Here is a 23,958-nt window from a genome sequence, read left to right as displayed (position 1 = left end):
CACCCCTCCCCCCAAAAAGTCCAAGGTAAGTAGGACAGCCAAACCACCACCATCAAATAAAGGGAAGACATAGTCAAAGCGACTACCCACCAAAATCAACAAACACAAGGAAAAAGTAGATGGGCTATTGGACATTGCTGGACATTGCTACAAAACCATGATATTTTAGAAGATCTCAAGGATAAAATAAGTACAAGGAGCAATTGTGCTTAGTTTGGTTTGCCATTCCGTTATATTGGAAAGAGACGTCTACAAAGTCATAGAAGATGATTTGTTGGGGCTTGCTAAGGATCTTCAAAATTTCAACAATTGTCCCTTGGGATATGACAACTACAAGTTGACTATCAAATATTTATTGACAAAGCTATCACCAAAGATGATCACATTGTAACAATTTTCCTGGGTTTTCATGGTAAATTTAATCACTATTTGTATACTATTGTACAAGTTTATATTGAATATTTATTATGATTTTTTTGATTGCTTCCCGTTTACATATTTTAGGCTTGGGTATTTAAAGTCATTCCTCCCCTCCAAAAGCAACTCAAGGATTACCCGGATGAGGTTTCTCATCCAAGGATCCTTAGATGGTTGGATGCAAAGAGCAACACGAGAATGAAGGAGGTTTATCTCTTTAACCCTCTGGATGATGCAGTGTAACACCCCGAGTCTGTACCCTGGATGCTACACACTGCTCATAATCATGAGGGACCACAAGCTAACCCATGACTAGTACCTGTTGTATTAACTAAATAATAACATTGTAAATATGCAGAAATTAGGCGAATATCTAGCCATAAGGTTCAATACTATAAATAAATATTGAATATGGTATATCAATACTAACACTGAACATCTTTCTAAAAATACTCTAGTCTGAAAAGCCTCTACTGTCTGAACATGGAGTTGATGGGACAAGTCCCCAACTAACTCCAAACTACTAAAATAAACTAAAAAGCTAAAATAATAATCATATCCTTGAACTATGAGGACTCACCACTAACTCTGAATGCTGGATATCTGAACTGTTAAGTATGATCGGGGGTCCATGCGTCTGAACCTATGATATAAGACATCATAGCACAAAAGAAAGGTATGTGTCAGTACTTGGAATGTACTGTTATGCTAAGTGAGGTAGGCTGAGATGCATAGGTTCATATGTATAAACAATACTGACTGAATAATGTGAGTATAACTAAATGAGAGTACATGCACGAATACGTAAACTATAACTGAGGTCATGATAACACTGGATACTGAGTTTTGAATTACTAATTTACTCATATCTGAGTTTACTGATACTGTATTACTGATAGCTGAATGACTGTATCTGGCAGTCCTTATTCTGTGGGAATGTGCTAAGTTTTATACTGAATTGAGTGACTATGATTGATAGTCCTAATTTCTGTAAAACTAAATTGAGTTCTATTCTGAAGACTAAAACTAAGACTGTGGGAGATAATCATCTAACCGATATGCCCCTTTCTAAATAGATAGGATCCAACCTAGAACCCCAATTGGAAGGGTGTCAGTACTGTCCATGGGTAAATACAACCTGGGAGTTAACCCTCTCTGACAGGAATCTCTTTTGTCAACCTTCACTGGTAGGAAAACTTGAATGAGATGTGTCAACCCTAGTATGGTAGGAAAATATCTCAACCTACACAGGGATTTCTACTAATGGTCAAACCCTCTATTAATAGGAATACCCCTGTCACTGGATTCACTTGGTGTTGAATCCTACTCTTAACTAAATAGACACTTGACTGATTTCTAGACTATACTAGGCAAGACTGAGCTGTTACTAATTTTACTATTTAACTGAACTAAACTGAGTTTACTAGATTCTATTAACTTACGGAGTACTAATGAGTTCTATAAACTGACAGAGTTCTGAACTGAATACTGAACTTAGACTGGACTGATACTTAGTGTACTGAGTTTTTCCTAAGTTCTATAATTGACTGAGACTACTGATTATGACATGACTTAGATTATTCTGTAACTGACATTTTCTATAGGTAAACAGCTAAATTATCAGGCATTAAATACCCCCAGGACTCAATAGCATAAAAAGTAAATCATAGCATAAACTTGAAAAGCATAACCATGTGCACTTGATGGGGAACTAATCCATAATTTATCAAAAACGTGGGGAACTAATCCATACACATGACACTAAACAACATGTAGGCATCATAATTCAAATCCCTATTTATAATTTCATGGGGTTTAACATGGATTCACAAGATTCTATACACATATCAAATAACTCAACATGAATAGTCGTAAAAACATAGATTAGAAACCCAATTAATTATTATAATCATGAATATAGTTAAACCCAACATGAAACTCATGAAATCAACACACTTGAAGTTTTAAAAATTGTTTCTTAAACTCCAAAGGTGGAAGGGACCCTTGTATAAACACTTTACATACCTTGGTTGCTAAATTCTTGAAGAATGATGGTTAAATCTTGAGCCTTGAGTTTGAAATTTAATTTCCTAGGGTTTTTTTTCGTGAGAAATTTTTGAATAGAGAATGAATTTTCCCTATAAAGGGGATTAATTTAATGTTTTGGGCTGATAGACATGGGTAAAAGACCAAAATACCCTTGAGGATTGTGATTTTAATTACTAAAAATTGAATTAGCGATGCATAGACCGACGCGCAGCATTGTTGGCATCGACGCGATGGCCAACACATCGCATCGAGTTTGCATCGGTTCACTGGAATTTGCATTGGGGAGATGGACGAAAATATTCATCTATGCAATAGGTGACACGATGCATCGAGATTGCATCGATCCACTGGTTTGGACTTCCAAACATGCCTCAAAGAAAGTCCAAAAAATCCAAAACTTGTCCGCGGATACCTACTAACATTCCTGGTCATGATTCAACATAAAGATGGATACTTTAAGGTTATAGAGTTTCGTCAATGTAATGCCTCGAGTCTGTAACCTGGACCCTACATAGTGCTCATAATCCCAAAGGACCACAAACCAACCCATGACTGGTACCTGCTATAATAACTGAATTATAATATGATAAATATGTAAAAAAAATAGGTGTAAAACTTGCGATAAGGTTCAATACTGTAAATAATACTGAATATGGTATCACAATATCAAAACTGAACATCAATACAGAAAACTAAACAACTATCTAAAAATACTCTAGTCTGAAAAGCCTCTAAACTGTCTAAACTGTGGAGTTGATGGGAAAAGTCCCCAACTAACTTCGACTGCTAAAAAGGAATTGAAATGCTAAATAAATAATCACATCGTCGAACTATGAGGACTCACCACTAATATGTATGCTGATAATCTGAACTTCCAAGGGTGCTCGAGAGCCCGTGCGTCTGAACCTATAATATAAGACATCATAAGACAAAAGAAAAGCATGCGTCAGTACTTTGAATATATTGGTATGATCATTGAGGTAGGATGAAATGCATGGGTTCATGTACATGAACAATACTACCTAAATATCATGAGTATCATTAAGTAAGAGTGCATGCATATGTATGTAAACAGTACTGAGATCGTAATAACACTGTATACTGAATCTGAGTACTGATTAACTGATATATGAGTATACTGCTACTAAATTACTGGTAACTAAATAAATCTATCTGACAGTCTTGATTTAGGGGAACTATACTGAGTCCTATACTGAGCTGAGTGACTGTGTCTGACAGTTCTGAATCTACAAAATTGAATTGAGTTCCATACTGAAATTGAATATAAAATTGAGACTGTGGGAAGTAATCATCTAACCGACATGTCCATTCTCTAACTGATTTGGGGTCCAACCTGTAACCCCAGTTTGAAGGGTGTCAATACCTTGCCACGGGTAAGGACAAGTACTAAGTCACCCTCATCTGGCTAGTGCTTTGAATAAGAATGTTGGTACCCTCAACTGGCAGGTAGATCAACTCATCAACCCTCAACTGGTAGGTTGATGTATCAACCTACGCTGGTTACGTAGTTCTGGAATGCAAGGACTACTTCTAAGGATTACACCCTCTACTGGCAGGTAAGTCCCCATCTTTGGGTTCACTCGATGCTGAATCCTACTCCCAAATGAATAGACACTGTACTGAATTCTAAATTATACTAGGCTAGACTGAACTATTACTGATCGTACTGTATAACTGAATTGAATTGATTTTACTGTACTGAAGTGGACTGATTATGAGTTCACTGAGTTTTTCTAATTTCTGTAACTGACTGAGTTCTACTAATCGTGACATGACTAATACTACTCTGTGACTGACCATGGCTCTAGACAAGTAGCTAAATTTTCAAGTATTAAATACCCCTAGGACTCGATAGCATAAACTTAAAAGATAGGGCATAATCTTGAGACATTTTAACTAACTACTTAGTCATCATTCACTCATTTGGTCATTCTACCAAACACTTGCTTGACATGAACAACTAACTACTTGGTCATCATTCACTCATTTGGGCATTCAAGCAAACACTTGCATGACATGAACTTGCATACATGCTAACATGATATAATTTAACTATTCAACTTACATGGACAATTCATCAAACACTTGTGGGGCATAATATATGAACATAATACTAAAACAACATGTAGACATCGTGATTCAATTTCAATTTCACAATTCCAAGAGTTTCAATATGAATTCATATGCTAAAGCAGACATATCAATTAACTCTATATGAATCTTGAAATAAATCATGAAATAGAAACCTAATTAAATAATAATCATGAATATACTTTAATTCAAATCATGGAAATCATGAAATCACTCTACATAAGCTTTAGAAGAGCTTCTTGAACTCCTAGGGTGGAAGGAACCCTTTGATTAACACTTCGCATACCTTATTTGATGAATGGTAGAAAATTAACGGTGGAATCGTGAGCCTTGAATTTTAATTTAATTCACCTAGCATTTTTGTTCTTGAATAATTTCTGAAAGAATGACTATAACTTGCTAAATGAGAGCTAAATTTTGTGTTGTGGGGGCTGAAGGGCGTGGGAAAAAAACTTAATAAACCCTAAGGACACATCATTTTAATGATTGTAAACTAAATCATCGACACGCAGGCTGACACACCGCGTCATTAGCATCGATGCGATAGCTAATACACCGCGTTGAGTCCGCATCGGCTCACTAAAATTAGATGCTGGGAGCTGGGGAAAACATTTATCAACTTGATAGTCGAGGTGAAACATCAAGATAGTGTTGATTCACTGGTTTAGAATTCTAAAGGTGCTTCAAACGAAGTCCAAAAAATTTGAAACTTGTTCGGGAACACCTATTGACATTCCTGATCATAAATTAACTCAAGTATCAACATTTAATGGACGTGAAGGTCGCAATAAGATTTCCAACTTTTGAAGGCTAAAATAACACTAAGTCTGAATACTTAGCTAGAATTTTCTAAGTCTGGGACCCCTTAACAAGCTTAAAGGACTGTATTAAGCTAAGAATTTTATGAGGTCTTACATTATCTCCCTATTGGGAACATTCATTCTTGAATGAGACTGACTAAGCTGAGAATACTGGTAGACTAAACTTACTGAAAATGAACATCTAAAACATGATTATTTGACTGTCATTATTGACATACTAAATTTTATGTTGAACCTGCATATCTAATGCATGAGTACATGACTGAGTTGATCCATGAATGCATGACTGGGATTACTAATAAGCTGAGTTTGTTATACTGAACATGCATATCTGATGCATGAACACACATGACAAAACTAACATCTCAACATATGACTGAATATGCAATGGTAACTAATACCAATCTTGTAATGGAAAATCTGAGTAGAAAACTGAATAAGCTTAGGGAAAACTATTACCTTGAGCTGAATTTGAGTTTGTAGAGAAGAGGTAAGGATACTTGGTCTACATATCTGCTTCTGATTCCCAAGTATCTCCCTCAACTGACTGATTCCACCAAAGAACTTTAACTAGAGGGATTTCTTTGTTGCTCAGTCTATGAATCTGATAGTCAAGGATTTCAACTAGAATCTCTTCGTAAGAGAGGTTGTTCTAAACATCTATGCCCTCTATGGGGACTACAGCTGATGGGTCACCTATGCATTTTTTTAGCAAGGAGACATTAAACACTGGATGGACTGAAGATAGATCTGAAGGCAACTTAAGCTCATAAGCTACCTTTCCTAAATGGCTGATAGTTCGGTAAGGACAAATATATCGGGGACTAAGTCTCCCCTTCTTGCCAAAAAACTACACTCCTTTCATAGGAGAGATTTTCAAGTACACATAGTCACCAATCTTAAACACAAGATCCTTTTTACACACATCTACGTACGATTTTTATCGGCTTTGAGCTGTCTTAAGCCTTTTCCTGATCAACTGAACTTTCTCTAAGGTATCAAATACTAAGTCAAGCCCTACCACTGTGGCCTTACCCATTTTAAACCAACCAATGGGAGATTTACACCTCCTCCTATAAAGCACCTCAAACTGAGCCATCTAAATACTGGAATTATAAAAATTGTTGTATGCAAGCTCAATCAATTGTAAGTGTTCATACCAACTACCTTTAAAGTCTATCGTACATGCTCGCAACATATCCTCTAAAGTATGAATGGTCCTTTCTGCTTGACCATCTATCTGAGGATAAAAGGATATACTGAGGCAAATTTGAGTACCAAGACCCCTTTGGAACGCTTTCTAGAAATGAGAGATGAAATAGGAACCTTTATCTGAGATGATGGACAATGGAACACTGTGAAATCTAACCAATTCCCTAATATAGAGTTTGGCATAATCCTCAACTGAGTAAGACGTATGGACTGGTAGGAAATAAGCTGATTTGGTCATCCTATCTACAATGTCCCAAACTAAATCATGCTGACCATAAGTATGAGGCAAACCCATCAGAAAGTCTATGTTCACTTCTTCCCATTTCCAGGTAGGAATGCTGAACTCTTACATGGACCCACTAGGCTTCTGATACTCAATCTTAACCTGCTGATATGTTGAGAACTTATCCACAAACTTTGCAATATTTTTATTCATCCCACTACACATATATATATCTCAAATCACTGTACATCTTATTAGCCCTTGGATGAATAAAGTAGCGTGCATTATGTGTTTTTGCAAGAATTTGCTGCCTTAAGTCATCTACACCTGGAACACATAGTCGACCCTGACAACGCAAAACACTATCTCCTCCTTGGGAGAAAATGCCTACCTTTTGATCTCTGACTGATTCTTTCAACTTGACTAGACTGGGATCCTTATCCTGTTTTTCCTTCACTTCGGAAACTAGGGATGATTCTGAACTACTCTGCACCCATATACTACCTTCTGCTGAATTAACTAAGCGGACACCTATTCTTTCTACTGTCCTTGACATAAGAAATACTACCCATAGAAATTCTACTAAGAGCATCAGCCACTACATTGTCCTTGCTCGGATGATCCAGGACACTCATGTCATAGTCTTTCAACAACTCCAACCCCTTCTATAACGGAGATTTACGTCTTTCTGAGAGAATACTACAGGCTCTTATGGTCTGTAATCACATCAACGCAAACTCTATACAACTAGTGCCTCCAAATCTTTAAGGCAAGCACTACTGTTGCTAGCTCAAGATCATGAGTAGGAAAATTCTTCTCATAGGGTTTAAACTGTCTAGAGGCATAGGCTATGAACTTACCTCTTTCCATCAAAACACACCCCTAACCAACTCTTGAAGCATCACAACACATAACAAAGTCGTCTGAACTATCTACTAAGGTTAACACTGGAGGTGTAGTGGGTCGAGTGTTCAACTCTTGAAAACTCTTCTCATAAGAATCTGACCACTGGAACTTGACTTTCTTTTGAGTCAATGTAGATATAGGGGATACAATAGATGAAAATCCCTCAATGAACCATCGGTAATAGCCGGCCAAACCCAAGAAACTCATAATATCTGATGGAGAGATAGATATAGTCTAGTTTCTCACTACTTTAGTCTTTTTAGGATCAACTCTAATGCCATCACCATAAATGATATGGCCGAGGAAAGCTACTGACCTCAGCCAAAATTTTCTCTTACTAAATTTAGAGAATAACAGATGATTTCTAAGAGTCTGTAGTACTATTCTGAGATGGTTTGCATGATCATGTTCACTGTGGGAGTCGACGAGAATGTCATCTATGAAGACTATGATGAACATGTCCAAGTAGTGCTTAAACACATGGCTCATCAAATTCATGGAGGATGTTGGGACATTGGTAAGACCAAAGGACATGACTAAGAATTCAAAGTGACCATACCGAGTTCTAAAAGCTATTTTTGGGATGTCACACTCCCTGAATCTAAGCTGATGATAGCCTGATCTGAGGTCTATCTTAGAGAAGAAAATGGTACCCTGAAGTGGGTCAAATAAGCTATCGATTTTGGGAAGCGGATACTTTCTCTTGACCGTGACTTGATTTAACTGACGATAGTCAATACACATTCTGAGGGAACCATTTTTCTTACACACGAATAAAAGTGGTGTACCTCACAGGGACACACTGGTTTGATGAATCCCTTATCTAGGAGATCCTTTAACTGCTCTTTTAATACTTTGAGTTCTTCCGGATCCATTCTATATGGCGGAATAGATATGGGCTAAGTATCTAGAAGAAAATCAATTCTGAAATTAATTTTTCTTTCCGGAGGAACTCTGGAAAGATATTTGGGAAACACATCTAGGAATTCACATGCTCCTAACACTGACTCAAGAGTACGCATTTCTGAACTAGAGTCCTGGACTCAAACAAGATGGTAGACATATCCCTTAAATATTATTTATCTAGCCGAAGATAAGAAATAAGCTGACCCCTAAGTGTTGAAGTACTACCCCTCCACTCTAGGACGGACTCATTTTGAAACTGAATTTGGACAAATCTATTTCTGTAGTCGACTAAGGTATAGTAGGAATAAAGCTAATCCATGTTGAGAATGACATCAAAATCAATCATCTCTAATTCAACTAAGTCTACTGAAGTGACTTTCTAGAATATCATAACTGGGTAGTTCCTGTATAACTGCCTGGCTATGATGGATTTACCTACTGGGTAGGGACTGATAAAGGCTCTACTAGAATTTTGGGACTGACTCTAAAATCAACTGTTATATATGGAGTAACAAAGCACAAAGAAGCTCCTGGATCTAGCAAAGCATAAACAAACAAATGGAAAACTTGTAATGTACCAGTGACCATATCAGGAGAACTCTCCTGATCCTGTCAAGACTGAAGAGCATAGAGTCTATTTGGACATTGCCCACTGTTGGCACTGGAAGCAACACTCTGCTGATTCGGGCGACCAGGCTGGGCTGGGGGACTGTTATTCTGACCCTGAGAACCTGACTAGGGATAATCTCTGACTCTGTGACCTGGCTTTCCATACTCAAAACACACATCTCTACCTAATCTACAGATACCCTGGTGATTTTTGCCATACTTTTGATAAATGGGATTGGTTCGAGCACTCTAACACTACCCTAGGGTTTAGGGCCTAGTGCCCAATCCCTACTGCCGTCTCTAAATTTTTGTATACGAGCACTGGCTGAGCACAGAGTTAGGACTGATGATTTTCAAAGAAACTGAGAAAGATTCCCACCTTCTGACTTAGGCTGAGCGAAGTTGAAATTTCTTCTTCTCGCTCTCTAGTTCTCCTTCTCATTCTCTTTATTCTTAGCTTCCTTTATCTACTGAGCATGGACCATGAGCCTAGACATGTCCATCTCCTTAATAAGCATTACGGTCCTACACTCCTTGATCACTCTGATCGACACCCCTAACACAAACTTACTCATTCGAGATGTGCTTCTGCCACCACATGAGGAGCATATCTAGTTAATTAAGTAAACTTCAGAGAATACTTTTTCACTATCATATTGCCCTACTGCATATTTATAAATTCTAAAACCTTTGCTTCCCTTAACTCCAGTGGGAAGAACCTATCTAGAAAAGCAGTGGCAAACTCCTCCCACTATATGGACCCTACATCTACGGCCCTTTCTTCTTTTTACTATTTAAATAATGAGTGAGCCACATCTTGCAACTGATATGCGGCTAACTCCATACTCTTGAAAATGGTTACTGCCATAATATCAGTAACCTTCTGCACCTGATCAAGAAATTCCTGAGGGCTCTCATCTAACTTAGACCAGGTAAACGATAGGGGTTCATTTGGGTGAAGTCCCAAATCCTGGCAGCAGCAGTATTGGCCATTGGGTTGGCTAAAACAGCAGCTGGGCATTTATTCTGGGCTGCCACAGAATGTGCTAGGGTGGTGAATGCTACTCTGAACTCAACGTGGGAGACGTGTTTGTCTAGTGGATTTGGCTGGATGGGCTGGGGTTCTTGATAGTGTCCTGTTCCCCTTCCCTTAGTCCTCTTTGGAGGCATATTTTTGTAAATAGAAGAGAAAGGATTAGACTGATAGTTTAACTAGAGCTCATGCTCACTCGCATGACATGAATACTGAAAGAAGGGAAACTTTTACTAAAATATCTCATATCCTCTGGTCCATAAGTGTGGCGCGCAACACACCCATGCACAAGATTCTACTAGATATGACTTTTAGAATTCCTAGGACTCTGTTAAACCTTAGCCTCTGATACAAAGTTTGTAACTCCCCGAGTTTGTACTCCAGACGCTACATGGTGCTCGTAATCCCGAAGGACTACAAGCTAATGCATGACTAACACCTGCTGCAATAACTGAATAATAATATAATAAATATATGGAAAATAGGCAAAAAAACTATCCATAAGGTTTAATACTATAAATAATACAAAATATGGTATCACAATACAAAAACTGAACATCAATACTTAAACTGAACAACTGTCTGAAAATATTCTAGTCTGAAAAGCCTCTAAACTGTTTGAACTGTGGAGTTAATCTGACAAGTCCCCAACTAACTCTGACTACTAAAAATAAATCGAAATGCTGAAATAAATAATCACATCCTCAAATTATAAAGACTCATCACTAACACTATATGATGAGAATCTGAATTTCTAAGGGTGCTCGGGAGCCCGTGCGTCTTAACCTATGAGATAAGAATCATAGCGGAAAAGAAAAACATGCATCAATACTTTGAATGTACTAGTATGCTCAGTGAGGTAGGCTGAAATGCATGGGTTCATATGGATGAACAATATTAACTGAATATCATGAGTATAACTAAATGAGAGTACATGCATGAATATGTAAATTATACTGAGATCATAATAACACTGAATACTAAATCTGAATACTGATTAATTGATATCTAAGTATACTAATACTGAATTACTGGTAAATTAATGACTGTATCTGACATTCTTGATTCTGGGTAACTATACTAAGTCCTATACTGAGCTGAGTAACTATATCTGACATCATGAATCTATGGAACAGAACTAAGTTCTATACTGAAAGAGATTCTGAAACTGAGACTGTGGAAAGTAATCATCTAATCGATATGCCCCTTCTCTAATTGATTTAGTTTTAAACCCATAATCCTAATTGGAAGGGTGTCAATACTGTGCTACGGGTAAGGACAAGTGCTGAGTCATCCTCATCTGGCAGGTGCTCTAAATGAGAATGGAGGTACCCTCAACTGGCAGGTAGATCACCTCATCAACCCTCAACTGGTAGGTTGATGTCTCAACCTACGCTGGCTACATAGTTTTGGAATGCAAGAACTGCTTCTAAGGATTACGCCCTCTACTATAAATTGAGTCCCCATCCTTGAGTTAACTCGGTGCTTAATCCTACGCCCAATTGAATAGACACTGGACTGAATTCTAAATTGTACTAGGCTAGACTGAACTATTACTGATCGTACTGTATAAATGAACTAAACTGATTTTACTTAACTGAAGTGGACTGATTCTGAGTTCACAAAGTTTTCCTAAGTTCTGTAATTGATTTAGTTCTACTAATCGTGACATGACTGATACTACTCTGTGAGTGACCATAGCTCTAGACAAGAAGCTAAATTTTTGGGTATTAAATACCTCTAGGACTCGATAGCATAAACTTAAAAGATAGGGCATAATCTTGAGACATGGTAACTAGCTACGTCGTCATCATTCACTCATTTGGGTATTCAAGAAAACACTTGCATGACATGAAAAACTAACTACTTAGTCATCATTCACTTATTTGGGCATTCAAGCAAACACTTGCATGACCTGAACTTGCATACATGCTAACATGATATAATTTCACTATTCAATTCACATGGACAATTCATCAAACACCTATGGGGCATAATATAGGCACATAATACTAAAACAACATGTAGACATCGTGATTCAATTTCAATTTTACAATTCCAAGAGTTTCAACAAGAATTCACATACTAGAGAACACATATCAATTAACTCTACATGAATCTTGAAATAAATCTTAAAATAGAAACCCAATTAAGTAATAATCATGAATACACTTTAATTCAAATTATAGAAATCATGAAATCACTCTACATGAGCTATAAAAGAGTTTCTTGGACTCCAAGGGTAGAAGGAACCCTTGGATGAACACTACACATACCTTAATTGGTGAATTCTGGAAAATTAACGGTGGAATCTTGAGCCTTGAATTTATTTAATTTACCTAGGGTGTTTGGTATTGAGTAATTTCTGAAAGAATGAGTATAACATGCTAAAATAAGGCTAAATTTCATGTTATGGGGGCTGAAGGGTGTGGGAAAAAAACTTAATTAACCCTGAGTATGTGGCTTTTAATGACTATAAACTGAATCATTGACGCACAGGCTGACGTACCGCATCATTGGCATCGATGTGATAGCCAACATGCCACATCGAGTCCACATCAGTTCACTGGAATTGGACACTGAGATCTGGGGAAAACATTTATCAACATGATAGTCGATGCAACGCATCAAGATCATGTTGATCGTTGCATCGACTATCATGTTGTTTCACTAGTTTAGGATTCTAAAGGGCTTCAAACGAAGTCCGAAAATCTGAAACTTGTCCGTGAACACCTATTGACATTCATGATCTTTAATTAACTCAAAATATAAACATTTAATGGATGTAAAGGTTACGAAATAAGATTGCCAACTTTCAAAGGCTAAAATAACACCAAATTTGAATACTTAGCTAGAATTTTCTAATTTTGGGACCCCTTAACAAGCTTAAAGGATTGAAATAAGCTATGAGTTTTACGGATTCTTACAGTGAAATAGAGTCGCCAACTTATGAAGGCTAAAATAGCACTAAGTTTGAGTACTTGGCTAAAATTTTCTAAGTCTGGGACCCCTTAACAAGCTTTAAAGGACTGAGTCAAGCTTAGGATTTTATGGGGACTTATATGTAGTAAGTCTTCTTTCAAGTAATATAATTTGACTCAAAGAATGATATTGAAATAAATGATTCATATGTTGCAACAGATGAATAATTTGTTGTAATTTCTCTTAACAGATTACCTATCTGGAGTAATAGATTAGTAATCTGTTACGACAGATGAGTCATTTTTCGTAATAGATTACCTATATATTGCTTTGGTTCTTTGAACCTTACTTAACATATTACCCATCTACTGCTACTGATACAATAGATAGATAATCTGATGCAACAAATGGTTAATCTATTGCCACATATGAACATCTATTGAAACTTAAAGATTATTTATTGCATAAGTTGTCTTTGTTAACACATTACCCAATTGACTGCAAATTATTAATCGATTTCAACGTATCTATATTTTTTAGGTTGTGCATCCATGGATTGTGCCTACTGATTAGAAGTTAGGAATGACTTCTTTTATTACTCTAGGTATTGTTGATACAACAGCAGACCCAACGGTGGAATTAATAAAGAAGGAATTTGCTGGAGAAATAACCATAAGAAGAGTAGTTAGGCAATATCATCCTAATGTTGAGGCTTTTCATGACCAACCTACTGCAACAGATTTGGGTGCGACTTCTGGGGGTATTGCTGGTGGAGTTATTGATGTTGGTGGCAGCCATGTTTTTGTTGCTTCTAGTCGTGACGATAAGAATGTTAATTCTCAAGAAAAAATAAAAATGTTTGAAATGACCCCTTACACTAGTTCCTTTCACCCTTACACCGGTCCCTCTAACCCTTATAGTAGTCCCTCTCACCCCTCTTCACCCTCATGTTCTCATTGTAAATAAAAAGAGTGCATGACAGAAAGGTTAAAATCTTTGAAAAAGTAGAGGCTATCGCTAAAGCTGTCGAGGAATTGAAATCTAAGATGGGTGTCATACCATTAAAGAAAGTGAGTGAGCCACACAATCCTACAATTATGGTTAGAAGAAGAAAAAAGCAATTAGAGATATATTCTCAAGTATGAACCCAAAAAAACTTACAACTCCTTCCTCTCCAAAAGTTGTTGAAGTTCAAGGATAATTAAAGAGGGTGTACATATACGCAAAGCTTGATGCCAAACAGAAGGCTATTCTAAGAAAGACAATAAATTCCAAGAAATGTGCAAAAACCTTCACCATTAATAGCTCTTCCCCTAAGACTTCAAAAAGATGACAGATATAGATTTGTGGTACATGGACAAGGTATGTTTACTTTTCCTAACCTAGCATTCTAATCTACTCCATAAAGAAGAAGCTACGCAACAGATGTGTCATCTGTTGCAACAGCTGGATATTCTAGTGCAACTGGTGGTGGTTCTATTGTAATAGATTACCTATCTGTTGCATAAGTTGTATTAGATGGGTAATCTATTAATAGATCCATAACATCTTTCCACTTTATTTTTTATTTTTAAAAATACTAACCTATTTAAAAAATTTCTTCTTATATCACAATATGTTTATGAAATTCTCTGCCTCAAGAAGGGCAGGCAATTAGCATACCTGGAAGCTTATGATGTTGCCACTGGATAATGGACCTCAACTTCTACAATAATTTCAATGATAGGTACGATAATCTCGTTAAGCTAGGGTCAACTCCCAGTGGCCCGAGATTTGATTTGTTAATCTTTAGGTTCCAATGGGATAAAGATATGATTAATTATTTTAGAGAGAAGAGGCCATATCCATACAATAAGTACTGGACCAAATCAAATAGGATTCTTACGATCATAAATGTAGAGAAAAAACATTTTTTGGCTGTTGAGATACTGCTCAAGGAGAAAATAATAGAGGTTTATGACTACAACTTGCTTGTCTTCGACGAGAAATATTTTTTTACCAAGATACATCCACTGTTGGCATTGCTCCCCAATTTGTTGAGGCAGAGTGGACTGATGAATTGTTTTTCATCGAAAGTGTTGAAGCAAACATGAGATTTTAAAGGCCGAAACAAGGACAATGTCCTTCTAAAATATGAAACTGATGTTGCATATGGGTCGTACGTGCTTGTATACATTGAATGTTTGCTAAACAGCAAAGAAATAACCAACCCAACGACCTTTCTATGCGATAATACTATGTCAAGAATGCAAGAGGTCTGGGCTTATGGAGTACTAACTAAATGCTTGGAGCTTGTGTTTAAACAAGAAGATGTATATACACAAACATCATGATAATTTTTTATATTTGATGAATTGAAATTTTTATAATGCAACAGATTGTCTATCTATTGTAACAAATAGTTGAGTAATCTTTTATGACAGATATTTTATCTGTTAAAATAAGTTAGTCATCTATTGCATTATGCAGATGTCTATATCTAAGTCTATCTATTGTAACAGATAGGTCACCTATTAGAACAAATCAAAAAAGTAGGAAGACTTGTTTGATAATATCATACAGATGACCTACATATTGCAACATATGTCTAAATCTATTTGATAATTTCCAACAGATATGTTGTCTATTGCAATAGATATATTATTTGTTATAATATTTGAAACTAATATTCCATTTCAATTAATAATTTCAAATCTAAGGATAAAATAAAATTCATAGACAAAATAAAATAAATTAAAGCCTTTAGAAATTACATGAAAGAAATCAACAAATAAATATATAGGTATAGATGATCTACTCAACAAATAAATTAATAATTTAAGTTTTTCCAACAATAATTCCTAAGGAGAGGTAAGTTTATTACTTTGATAGACTCAAGCTATAAAGATCTACTCAACAATTTAAGTTTGTTATTTTTTTGGACCCTCTTTGAGATATTGAACTCTTTAAACGGGTAATTATTCCGTTCTTTTGGACTGACAGGCTTCACTTTTACTTCATCTTTGGAAGTTGTTGATAGATTATCAACTATGAGATTCTGCTGTTCAGTAGTAGCTTCTACTGTGACATCCACCTGGAAAGCCAAAATTGTCAATGCTAATCCTAGAGATACAAAAAAAATGGAAAAGGATAACTATCTATTTTAGAAAATCAAATAGGTCTTCCTCCTATTTTAAATTATTCCAAATAGATTATTTATCTGTTACAAAAAATGGATCATCTGTTGGGACAAATTAAAATATAAGGAAGACCTGTATGATAATTTCCAACGGATGACCCATCTGTTGCAACATATGACTCATTCGTTTGGAAAAAAAAAGTAGAAAGTCTTGACTTAATTTGTCCTAGCAGATGACCCATCTATTGCAGCAGATAGGTCATCTGTTGATAAAAACTAAAATAATACGAAGACCTATTTGATTTTCTAAAACAGGCGAGGCATATGTTGTAACAGATAATGCATGTGATACAATAGGTTAGTCAACTGTTGTAACAAATGTATATATCTATTTGATAATTTTAAGAAGATGTGTCATCTATTGAAATATATATGTGCTTATTTATTTGCTGGATATATGATATATATTCACCTTCTTCAGTTCATGTTGCTCTCTTGTGGCCCTTGTAAATTGATCAAAGGTGCAAGACAAAGACAAAGGAGTTGCAATTTTTCTTTTTTGATGCTTGATGATGCCTTTGAAATTTCTTTCCTTCTCCTCTTAGCCACCTTAATCTATAATAGAGTGTATGGATATGAAATTCTATTTGATGGAATGACACCCCTCTTAGATGTCAATTCCTTTACAAAAGTAGTTAATGCATTAATAGTATTAATCACTCCATCATGTTTCGCCTTGCAATTTTGACATTTGCATATAGAACATTCGCTAGGAGGGGTAAAATCTATATAACCAGTATAATCATAATCATAATGGTTTGTTGTTTCGAAAACTTAAAGAGGAGCATCATTAGCCCCAACAGCAGCACCACTACCACTACCACTACCAACAGTTCCATCACCACTAACACCATCAACAACAAGAAGCCCATCCTCCAAAATTATTTTTTTATGATGGCTTTGCTCCAAATAGTTCTTTTTTTATTCTATCAATGACCTTAGGGTCTGATAAAATTTGTACGGATCATAAAGTAAGAAAAATGGCATCTTCGACTCTCGATTGGTCAGAACAGGCCACAGATGCACAATCTAAAATAAATCAGTACATATATTAAAATGATGATTAGATCATTTAAAAAAAATTATCAATTAAAATAAAAACTTAATAATAATTAGACTTATTGCATTCTTTACGGGGGTGAAGAGATCTAGACATTTTGTATTTTTAGCAGTTTTGGCCAACAACCATCTCAGGATTCTTGGACATAAAACCAATTCTTGTAGTTCACTTGTTGTCTCAAATAAGGAATGGTTTCAAATAGCCAATCCTATAAAATCACGCCAATAAATCAAAAGCATTATTCAATAAAATATAAATTAATCATAATAAAAAAATATTTACCATGGAAAGCCATACAAGTTGACTGTTTTTTGTATTAACGAAGTCAACAAATATTTGACACTCATTTTGAATCCTTCATAACCCCAAGGATAGATGTTAAATGCCTCAAGATCGTCAGAGTGCTTTATTAATCCAAGTTGTATGTTATTGGTAACATCTCTCGCCGAAAGAATATTATGAATAAACCAAACCAAACACAATGATGGCTTATGCTTCTTTTAAAGTCTTTTACCTTTCAACGCTTCTATCAAATTTTTGACTTTAAAGCTTGGCCCAATGATATGCCCAAATTACACCTCTCTTACAAGAGAGTAATCGGTCGTTGTCAAATATATAACCCAACTAGGTTAGGGTTGAATCTCATGAGGAATATGGTGTTAATCGTGTCTATTTATGAATAACCTGACTAATAGGTGATGGTTTCCTTTAATTGAGGGTGTTTGTATCGATAAAACAATTGATAAAGTTATAACTATTTTCAGAACTCAAAGCTTAAATTTCAATAGTTCAAATCAATGATAAAGAGAAACTAGGGTTGTGATCACTATGATTATTAATCCCATTAAATAATAACTATAGTATTAAGTTCTCGTGACTTATGGGAAACACCAAATTATCAATTTCAACAGTCCATCGAAGTGTCTCTCAACCTACCTAGATGTTGAAGTCCCTAATTCTCTCAAACTTAGGAAAGTATTCTATTCATATGATTTTATCTCAAGTTGATCAATCTTGTTACAGCATTAATCATTAAATGAGAACTTACCCTTCCCAAATCCTCGTTGATAATTCGCTACCTTTAGTTTATTTCTCAGTTCAAGCAAATCAACATAAGGTGGGATATATTGTTTGCAACCAATAAATAACAATCATAACAAAGGAATTATCAAGATGTCTCCACAATCACTCAAACTCTAGCCAACTATTAAATCCATGGAGGAATAATCATAGATCCCACAACCCTAGTTGTGGGTTTTAGTTCCACATGAGAAAGAAAGAGATTGGAACAATTATATTCATCATAGAAAGTAATTAAACTTACAAAAGATAAAGTCTGAAGTTGATTCTCTTCCTTGTTCAAGAGCAAAATATCAAAACCCAATCAAAGAGCTGAATATTGAATTCTAAGTTAAGAGAGCTAAAAAAAAAAGTAAACTCCCTTGGAATAAGCTCCAGGTATCTAGTGAAAACCAAAAATCTGCTATTTATATATGTACTTTAAAGGAAATTCAAAATAAAAAAGACAGATTTTTGCTCCTTTAGTTGACAACTTGTCCCAAATCTGACGATATGTGTGAGTACAAGTTGTATCTGACGACAAATCTGATGACATGTGTGATGACAAGTGTGACGGCAATTCAGGAGTTTGATGACTATTAAAAAATGTCGTCAGACAAGCTTCAAAATTCTTGCCTTCTATCTCTGAGTAACGACATATCTGATGGTTGTTCAAGAGTCTTACGACTATTCAGAAAATGTCATCAGACATGCTTCAAATTTCTTGTCTTCCACTTCTGGGTGACGATATTCTTGAAGGCTATTCATAAAGTTGATGACTTATCAAACAAAGTCCTTGGATGAAATCTTCAGAACTTAATTTCTTGCATCTTTCACCAAAAATCATCCTTCTTAACGTAGCTTTCATAGATTTTCATGCATCTTCACTTTCCTACAAAATGACATGAAATATAATAAAAAACAACAGTAATTACTGAAGAACTTACAATTATTTTAAGTTAAAAGTCTTAAATGTGCTAACAGAAGCTAGTACATCAACACCCTCAACTTAAAACCATTGCTTGTCCTCAAGAAACTACACAACACCATACTATGATGTTTAACCAAGAGACACATAAGATACCTATGACAGTTGATCATCAATTTTAGTTCAAAATACATTACCCTCTCCATTTTCAATCACTTTAAACCCAACTATGTATATCAATAAAGATCAATAATGTGACATAAGGGAATCAAGATATGGAATCAACTTTGTAACAATTACCATGCCTATATACAAATTCCACTACCTAACTAAGAAGGCAACTAGCAATGCAACCGATGTGCCCTTACAAAAAAGAAGTCCCTCCTCACTCATATATGAAATCAAGCATGTCAATGTAGGGGTGGTCAAGAGACACTCACTTCTCAGAAAGAAATTCCAATCAATGTATGCCAAATACCATAAGCTTGCCCTTATTTTCATCACCGAGGCTTTCATACAGTTAAGCTAAGATCACTATAGGACTTTTCTTTAGCTTGTAATGTAGGCTTGGGGCTGGTATGATATGCAAGGATATTTAAATTGACTAAGCCTCCTTGGCACTACACTATTTTTGGGGCTCACTTATCAACCTTTAACGAATTTCTCCCTTTCTTTATTAAAGCAAATTTAGGCTGAATGCGGTCCTTCAGTCTTCCATTTTTTTTAGAACCACACCCAGCCTTGCATTTTTTTCTTATGTTACCTTTCTTCACACTCACATTACATCATGCACCCCTATGATAGCCACCCTCAACTTAGGTGATTTGTCTAAGTCAAAATGCACAATGTCTAAGGAGGACCAGGGCCAAAACAAGTTCATTGTGATACAAATGGGAAGGTAATAGGTATAATAAAAAGAATAGGCATTCAGGCTCAAAATCAGGATCAAGGGATATTATTCAAACATGAAAGGTCATTTAGGCTAAAAGTGGACTAATATCAAAAATGGCCTATGATACCTTCCTAACCACTCTCCTACAACCAAGGCAAGACCAATCGGGCAAGTTCTGGATTAAACACACAACAGGAACTAGGTAGTATCTTACAAACACCTGGCACAAAGGTACATCACAAGCTACTACCTATCCGGTTCATGAAATTGTTAGCAATGATTATTATGTCCCTAACACCAATGCCATAAAAAGATTCATAGTAGTCGCATATAGATGCACATCATACAGTTACAAAGTAGACAATTGGAGAGGTATTTATTATTCCCAAAAAGTCAACAAAAATATGTCAACTACCGTAGATACTTATTTTTCTCCCAGTTAACCACAACACATCACAAAATAAAACACAATATGTCTAAACATGCTGGCTCTACTAGGATCAAGACTCTAGGGAAAAGAAGCACGACAACAAAAACCCCAAGAGGACATCAACACCCACAAGTAATTCCACCCATAACTTAAAATCGTGTATTATCCCCAATGTATTAAATTAAAACAAGAGAGTTTGAAACATACTTGTGGCACCATGAGTGCAAAAGTCTGATGTCAATAACATTATACGACTAAAAATAACATATACCTTGGGTTTCCTCCCAAGCAGCGCCTGATTTATCATCGTGGCACTACTCAGTCGTCTTGACTACTCAGAATTCATCAAGATACCATGTTGATACCTCTTTACTTCTTTTGGTGGATCAAGAAAGTGCTTCGTCCTTAGTTCTGTTGGTGCATCTCTCCCATCTTCATAGAATACATCAACAATCGAGAAGACACTCATCTTCTTTTTCTATCTCATAGATTGATATACTTCAAAACTAACTTCTTTCCTATTGAGCCTAAACTTTAACCCATTCATCTCCATGTCTACTAGCACTCTCCCAGTTTTTAAGAATGGCCTGCCCAAAATTATGGGCACTTCGAAGTCTACTACACAATCAAGGGTCACAAAGTCAACAAGGAATATAAAATCTACCACCTTTACAAGTACATCATGTAGAACACCAATCAGTTGCTTTACAGACCTGTCCACCATAACTAGTCTCATGTTTGTGTGAGTAGGATCCTCCAAACCTAATTTATTATACACAGCAAGCGGCATCAGGTTTATACTGGCTCCCAAATCACATAGAGATTTTGTAAAATCCAAGGACCCAATAGTGTACAGGATGGTAAATGCTCCCTATTCTGCCTTTTTCTGCCCCAAAGACCTTGTAGAGATAGCACCACAATGATGAAGATTATCCTCCGGCTCATGGCTAACCTTCCATTTCTTCGTGACAAGGTCTTTCATGAAGTTATCATATCTAGGCATCTGCTTAAGTTCCTCTACCAAAGGCATATTGACTGTTAATTGCTTCAGCATTGCCATGAATTTACTAAACTTTGTGTCATTGATCCTCTTTTTCAATTTCTGAGGAAACGAAGGTGGTGGTTTTGGGAGAGTTTCAGTACTAATTCCTTTTCCTTGTCTTTCCCTTTTTCCAACTCATCACTCTACTGATGATTAGAAGGGATATCAATGTCATCCAGCTTTTTGGACTCTATTGGATTACTTCTCTCAGTCTCACAATCTTCTTCAATCATATCTTGGCTTACAGATTCTCCCACAAAAGAGCTCGGTAATATTTTACCACTTCGAGTGGTAATTTCCATGCAAGTACTATCATTGTGGGGATTTTGAATTGTGTCACTAGGAAATGTTCCACTCTTCCTCTGAGTTAATGTGGCTAAAAGTTGGCTCATCTTCTGCTCTAACTGTTTGATTAAAGTTGAGTGTGAGTTTACCAACTGACTCAATGACGAAAAGTCACTTCTCATTGTTATCATACCTGCATTGGTAGCCTCCACTCCTTTTAGTAACCTTTCCATCATGTCCTCCATGGACATTTTTCTCAAGCTAGTCACAGCATTGTCTCGATTTCTAAGAGGCACATAAAGTCCACTCCAGTCAATCTTATTCTTCTAAGTCCCTTGGTCCCGATCTCCATAACTTGATTTATTCTAATAAGTCCAACCTTGATTCCCTTAGCTACTGCCTGGAAAACCCTCCTGGTTATTGAGATAGTTAGCTTCCTCTTCAGCATCAGAATCAACCCATCCTTGGGACTTGATGTCTTTCACTTTCTCCGTCTTTGTAGATAATAAATACTTGGTTAATATGTCCATCCATGTTCTTAAGTATGCCATATCCTAGTCCCGCTCCTCTTCCTTTCTACGTTGCTCAGGAGTCATACCAACAGAAATAGTAGGGCTTGCTACCACAGAATCCCTAGTATGCCAAGCTCTACTTTGTTTGGTCATCTGATCAAACATCTCTGAAGCCTCTTGAAAGGTGAGATCCACAAATGATCCCCCTACAGCATTGTCAACAACTGGCTTTGTTATAGATTTCAACAAAAACTACAACAACAACATACGCAGTGTATTCCCACCTAGTGGAGTCTGGAGAGGGTAGAGTGTACACAGACTATACCACTACCTCAAGGGAAGTAGAGAGGCTATTTTCGATAGACCCCTGGCTTAGGACCAATAATAGTATAACCAATACAAAAAGTAAGTGCATATAAACTAGTGTGGTACACAAAACAAACTAACAGTATAACAAACACAAAAGATAAATGCATAATAAACTAGTACAGGATGAAAAAAGGTCAACACCACTAGCCCCAAAAACTACAGCCACAGCCCTACGAACCAGAAACTCCAGACCCAAAGGAGCACTCCCCTATTACTACCGTCGTGCTCCCGCCCCCTAACTCTCTACCATAATCTGCATCCTCCACACCTTCCTATCAAGGGTCATGTCCTCTGTAAGATGTAATTGATCCATATCATGCCTAATCACCTCCCTCCAATATTTCTTCGGTCTACCTCTAGCTCGCCTAAAACCATTTATAGCTAGAGTCTCACACCTCTACACTGGAGCATTAGGGCCCCTCCTCATTATATGCCCGAACCAACGTAGCCTCATTTCTCACAACTTATTCTCCACCGAGGCAATTTCTACCTTCTCTCGAATAATTTTATTCCTCACCCTATCTTTCCTGGTATGTCCACATATCCATCACAATATTCACATCTCTGTCGCCTTCACCTTTTGGATATAGAATTCTTAACTAGCCAACACTCCGCTCCATAAAACATAGCCATCCAAAATACCACTCTATAGAACTTACCTTTAAGTTTCGGGGGCACCTTATTATTACAAAGGACTCTCGAAGCGAGCCTCCACTTCAACCACCCTGCCCCAATATGATGTGTGACATCCTCATCTTTGCTATAGAGTTCAATGCCTGATAAAGAGTCTCCATCAAATGAATATCCGTCATATTGTGGTTTAGGCACTACATTAATTTTTTTTAAAATCTCTCCCATGTCTGAAGAAGGGCTTCAGTTAAGAGTTGCCTAAAGTTTTTGATCTCATCCCTCAGTTGTACCCACCTGGAAGGTGGAAATAACCTTTTTAGGAAAACCCCTTTCAACTGCCTCTAGTTGGTTATAGAATCAGGT

Source organism: Capsicum annuum, unplaced genomic scaffold, assembly GCF_002878395.1.
Source record: "Capsicum annuum cultivar UCD-10X-F1 unplaced genomic scaffold, UCD10Xv1.1 ctg1936, whole genome shotgun sequence".
Classification (NCBI taxonomy): domain Eukaryota; kingdom Viridiplantae; phylum Streptophyta; class Magnoliopsida; order Solanales; family Solanaceae; genus Capsicum; species Capsicum annuum.
This window is presented reverse-complemented; position numbering follows the sequence as displayed.